The sequence below is a fragment of the Erigeron canadensis genome, chromosome 5, assembly GCF_010389155.1.
Source record: "Erigeron canadensis isolate Cc75 chromosome 5, C_canadensis_v1, whole genome shotgun sequence".
In the NCBI taxonomy this organism is placed as follows: domain Eukaryota; kingdom Viridiplantae; phylum Streptophyta; class Magnoliopsida; order Asterales; family Asteraceae; genus Erigeron; species Erigeron canadensis.
In genome coordinates, this window is record NC_057765.1 from 12,417,732 (window position 1) to 12,424,156 (window position 6,425).

A 6,425-nucleotide genomic window follows, 5' to 3' on the forward strand; every position below is an offset into this window, starting at 1 on the left:
AATGACGATATTAATACTTTCACTTTATATAATTATAAAAAAAAAACCCTTTAAATCCTAAACCGTAAATAAACATACTATACGTTAAAGCTAAAAATTCATTCCTAAATCACGTGTACCATAAATATACACATATACTTGGTTACATGTAATTGGCAGAAAAAAAATAAAAAGAATAATAAAAAACATCAAAGGCTACTTAATTGCAGATGACCCACGTTACCTCCTTTGTATGGTGAATTATATTTGTTACTTGTCTTTTCCATTAATATTATTTAAAACTAAACGGATGTCTGCCCAATACGATAATAATGGTAGTAGCGACGAATGTATTGGCTGTAGTGGCGTCGGCGATGTGAGGCGGTGACGATGGTGGTGGCGTGGTGGTGAATGTAACTTAATTGATATAAGATAGTTTAATATGGTACTTTAAGAGTTGAAGGATCTATGTTGTAATATTTCATTAAGAGTATTGTATATAAATAAGTGAAGATGTTTATATTAGTGAATAAAGAAGAAGAATAATATGGTCATTTCAAAATCTTAATATCGTCATTTAAAAAAGATGAAACAATTAAATTTGATCTAATGGTTATAAATTAAAGTTGAAATTCATCTAAAGATTCCTATTTGTTTAGAGATGAATTTAGGACCTTGTTATATATATATTGGTAGATATTTCAAAAAAGAATTTTTATATATAAAAAATTAATTTAAGACCTTGTTATATATATTATGAATGAATCAGATGGATGAATGAATCAGATGGGAGGGCGACTGGGTTTCAAGTTTTTAGGGAGTTGAGATATTAATAAAGTATATGTATAGATTTTATGTGTATATGTAGACTTATTTTTTGGGAAGATATTTTAGCTTATTAGATCTGGAAAATGAAGGGGGAAAAGAGTTTTGGAAAAGTAAAAGTTTAGTCTCTAAAAAAAAAATATCAACTTAATATTTTGGAAAGAAGATACTTAAAAAGACGAAAATGCCATCATGTGCAATGAGAGGGTTAACGGAGACACCTTAACAGGCGTTAGAAGATCGGGTTTCTAATGATACCAAAAGTCACCATTGGGTGAGTACGGTTCGGTTTGGTTCGGTTTTCGATTAAAACCGAAACCGAACCGTTATAATTCGGTTTTTGAAAAATAAAACCATTGGGATTCGGTTTTTTCGGTTTGGGTCTTATTCGGTTCGATTTTTCGGTTTTAGTCGGTTTTTAACCACTTGTAGTTTGGGTCTAATTGAGCTTGAAAAGTTTATAAGTTTATAACTTATAATTACACCATAATCCATTAAAGTAAGTTATACAAACTTCAAACAAATTATATATATAACTGATTATATGTTTTATGCGTTGTTTAATTATACAATTATTAAAACAAATTAATCTTGTGTATTTTCGCTTAAAACATATAGATGATATTATTATATACACATAAAAATGCAAATATATTAACATATCACCAAAAATTAATAATAATATGATATAAATATAAAATAAAGTAAACAATATATATTTTTGGTTCGGTTCGGTTTTTCATTAAAAACCAAAACTGAACCATAACTTTCGGTTTTTAAAAAACTAAAACAAATGGTTTTCGGTTTTTAAAAAACTAAAACAAATGGTTTTTGGTTTTTTCGGTTTTCATGGTTTTTTCGGTTCGGTGTTCATGATTTTTTCGTTTTTCGGTTCCGTTTTTTCAGTCTGCGTGATGTAATAATAATAGAAAAGTACAAGGGCGAAATTTGATAATACAACATACCATAGGGGCATGTAATGAAATTAACTCTTTGAGATAATTTAATTAAATCTAAGACTTCATAAAATAATTTAGTCCGTTAAATCGAATGGATCTACAATAGTAAAACGTTTATAACACACCTTATATTATACTAAGGGAAATGATTATTCTTAGAAACATTAGCCTAAAAATGTAACAACCTCACTTTTTAGATATTACATACGTGATAGTTAGGTTGTCTATGATCCCACAAGACATAGTTATACTTAAAGCTAGTAGATAATGCCTTTAATTTAGCAATCTAAAGCTATTGTTAGTTCTAAATTCAATTTAATAAAATACCATTGAACAAAAATTTTGTTGGTGATCAATCAACTTATATAAATAATAATGTAAGACTCACAAGTTGAGGTAACAATCAAGAATTTTTATGTTGTCCAACAATTTAATTATTAAACCAACTAAAGTGTATGTAAACTCAAATATATATATATATAAATATATATACATGATGACAAATTTAAAATATATTTATAAACTATTATGCACATAAAAATGCTTGAATAATAATAAGTATATATATATATCTAAAATAAATACAAGATGTAAACAATGAATCAAGTAGCAAAAATTAAAGTACAAAGGTACATATATATACACACATATTTACGGTTCATATATATATATATATAAACAAACCCTTGTACCATAAAGTCTTACAAACTAGTACATGACCTATACATATATGACATACATATGTACTAGCAACTAACTAAAATGTAATTCCCTTTCAAATTTAAAGTAAAAGGATCGGCCATATTGCCTCCCCAAAGCCCATTGTCCAATCAAAATGGAATACCATACTCCTTACACTTCCAAGAAATATTACCCCAACACTCAACCATCCCTTTCACACACTCATTTCTCCTCTTCCTAACACACACTCTTCCATCTTTTCTCTCCCCAAATGATTGTTTAGCCAATGGTGGATTCCTTTTTCTCTTCCATTTACGGCTCCAACAAAAAGGCATGAAACAAGAATAAAAATCATATTTAAAACATAACAACAATAAGGGTTTATATAGGATTGAACAAGGGTTGATTCAAGATAGGTTTAAAAGTTATTTCAAGCAAGGATTAAGGGTTATTAGGAGCTCTTAAGCCACGAAATTTTCTTCCATTTTCTCATCACGAAACCAAGTTCATCAAGGGTATATAACTTTATCTCTTTACTAGATTTATTTTGTTTATGTTTATATCCAAAGGTTTTATCAAAAGTTTATATATATTTTCTTCTTGTTTTTCTTTGAAATATACACTTAATGAGGGCAAGTTGATAGGATCTTTCTTCCCATGCTCATGCATGTTGAATCTAAAAAGAAAAATCCAAGGATTCAACTAGTTTAAGACCCAAAAGTGTTGTCATATAATTAATAGCCTTTAAAGTGATTTTTCCTCTGAAAGATGGTTATATTTTTTATATATTTTGAAGGTTTATTTTCTGAAAAAATTATTATAAAGTAGACTTTTGTTGTTGTAATGTTAGATCTATAAAAGTTTGCATCAAAAAGTGTTGATATATGTTAATAGTTGTAAAGTAACTTTTTGCATGAAAGGATGAATATGTTTTATACGATTTTCATGCATATATTTTCTGGAAAGTTTCATAAACATATGTTTTTATGTTGATGGATTATAGATGGATAAAGATTTATTGTTAAAATGTTGAGATAATTGCATGCATGTTAGATTTAAGAAGGTTGGATTTGTTGTTGGATTATGAGATGAATTGAGACTTGTCAAAACTGAAAAATATGTTAATTTTTGGTGAATATATTTAGGAAAAATTTATAAAATATAATGTTAGTTTTTGGTGAATATATTCAGGAAAAATTTATAAAATATCAAGGATATAAAGCTTGAATCAAAACATGTTAAAATATGCTTGAAATCGTACACCGAAAACATGCAAAAATGCATTTTGAGCACACACATGCACCATAATATTTTGAACATGAAAATATGTCAAATCTACTGGCACTAAGTCATTTAAAATGTATAAAACTCAAGCCATATGGCTCATGGCAATAACAAGCTCAAAAATCACTTTTTCAGGTCAAATAATTACTAACTGAAAGCACAAAATTTCACATATCACACCACCACCACTATCACGACTTGAATCACCAAAATATGATGGAATTAGTTTAAATATTGAATTAAGAATGAAAATCCATCTTGAAGCACCTTAATAGCTTAAGAAATGAGACTAAAAACACCAATTCGGCAAACGATTTTCATGCTTAAAATCCTCAAATAATCAAGACACAAGAGAGGTTGAAATTATATGAACTTGACATGTTAAAAGATGCCTAGAAAGGCCTAGAATTTTTGGACAAAAGATTGTGTGGTAATTTTTAAGTATTTCTATGATTTGATGAATTTAAATGGAAATTAAAAGATATATAAATTAATAAATAAATAATATAAATCATGTAAATCATGAATATGGCTAAAATTACATAACCAATGGTAAAAGTAACTAAAACCTACTAGAGAAAAATAATTACAAGAAAAGAATCAAGTTTTATATAATTTAAAGGTAAATAATTAAGTAAAAATCACTAATTAATCACTATTATTAAATAAATAAAAATAATGCACAAATAAATGTATAAATCATAATATTACAAATTAAAAAGCATAAAAGTCAGTAGATAATCAAAGTATAATTATCCATGAATTTTAAAGACAATTTAAGAACTTAAAAATAATTATAAGGAATTATTTAATTAATAAATCAATAAAATAAATAAATAATTAATTAAATAATATTAAATTGAATTAAATAAATATAAATCAGAAATATTCATCCACGTGCACATCTTAAGAACACAAATGTCAAATATTACGATTAAACAAAGTATCTAATGGGAATTATATGAAACAAAGCCAAACAACCGAAATTTCAATAAACGTACAAAATCATATAATGAGAAATGACCTTCACCACCAAATATCTTCCAACCAAATAATGTGAACAATATAATGCACTTGAATTCCGTTATTAAAGAACAATCAAAGATGGGCAAGTCTACTAGCGTACATCTCATGATATAGTTTACTAGTTCATACAACACACACTTACATTGTGTATATTTAAATACCATGGTTTATGCTTGCTTGAGGGATGGCACCACTAGACGAAGTTCATGCATTTGATCAGCCCTTTTTTACTCTCGAAACATGTGAGTCATAGCCCCCTTTCAAATTATTTTATGTGTTTAACTATCGGGGTGAAAAGCATGATATATAAATGAAGTTGCTTTCTATATATTTATGAAATGAAGTTATAACGTATGTTCAATGTGATAAATGTTATATGATGAGCTTGAGTTCTGTCAACCCGTTTCCTTTCGGTACACTACTATTTACTCCGAATTGGGAGGCCTGTAGTTAGATAGTTGCGCAACTAGGAGTTGTCCACCCACCCAGAGTGTAACGGTGGAAGGTTGGTTGCCTTTGTGACGACTTTCAATTTCAGTCCGACCACGCGGTGTTCTAGCTACTTTAAACTTAAAAGGTCGTCTCCATGGCACGACCCCAACTATAAATAAAGCACTTGATTGACAGCTTGTGCTATGAAATGAAATAATATATTGTTGGACTTGAAAATGGTAGTAGTAGTGGCTTAAGCATTTACTCATCAAAAATTATTTAAATTATGCCCTTGTGGCCAAATAAGTTTCATATTGAATTATGCCCTCTCGTGGGTAAATGAAATTGATGCTATTATGATTGAATATTATGATTTGAACATACGTTTTGGAAATGAATATTTGAAATAATACTTGAAAGTTTTTATGACTCATTATCTTGGATATGGTTGGAATAAATATGTTGTTAGTTAAAAACCTATGAACTCACTCAACTCTCGTAGTTGACACTTTTTCTTCATGCTTTTCAGGTCTAGAGCAGTAAGTTAGCGTTATGGACCGCCTCATGGATTGTATTTGCTCGTTGCTTGATAGTCTTGTACTGCAAACAATTTGATCTTTTGATTATGACTTTGGTTATGTAATGTTTATTAAATGTCAACTTGAACTTGCTATCTTTTGAATTTAAGTGACATTTGAAACTTTATGTTGATGTTTTATCTTAAAATCTTTTGTACCATGTCGTTTTGTGGCACTTCGTGTTTCCGCCTCAGTCGAGGTGTTACAGAAAAATGGTATCAAGAGCCAAGGTTATAGAGAATTTTTACTATAACCTACGTATTTTCAAAACGAGTCGAACATCTCTTAAAGAATCAATTTGATCATAAATTATTCTTGTCTTAGTTAAGCGTAGCTTGGCCAACTATGACTACCTAAGCATGTAATATGGAGTGATGAAATTAATTGTCTAAGAAATGTTCAAAAATGAGTCTTTTGAAAATAAGCTTCAAAACGATTCTTGGTGCAAAAGATACATAACCAAATCCGATGTTTGCATTACATATTAGAACCCTTAGTTAATACCCCCACTTAGCTAGTATTACTTTGCCCATATAGATATAGTGCGTGAGAGTTATTCACGATTCGATATCTAGTTATTACGTCGATTATAAATGGTGATATTTGTCGCTAGAAGTCAAGATCGGTCGTCGGTAGTCGTGTTAATTATGATTGCTTACGT

General features: G+C 28.8%; 1 long non-coding RNA gene across 1 annotated transcript; it reads left to right on the forward strand.

The window, feature by feature from the left end:
* The first annotated feature begins 2,568 nt into the window (after window positions 1–2,568).
* LOC122602199 lies at window positions 2,569–5,912 on the forward strand. The gene is made up of 2 exons (XR_006324179.1): window positions 2,569–2,959; window positions 5,716–5,912. It is a non-coding gene; the product is annotated as an uncharacterized LOC122602199 (long non-coding RNA).
* The last annotated feature ends 513 nt before the right edge of the window (window positions 5,913–6,425 follow it).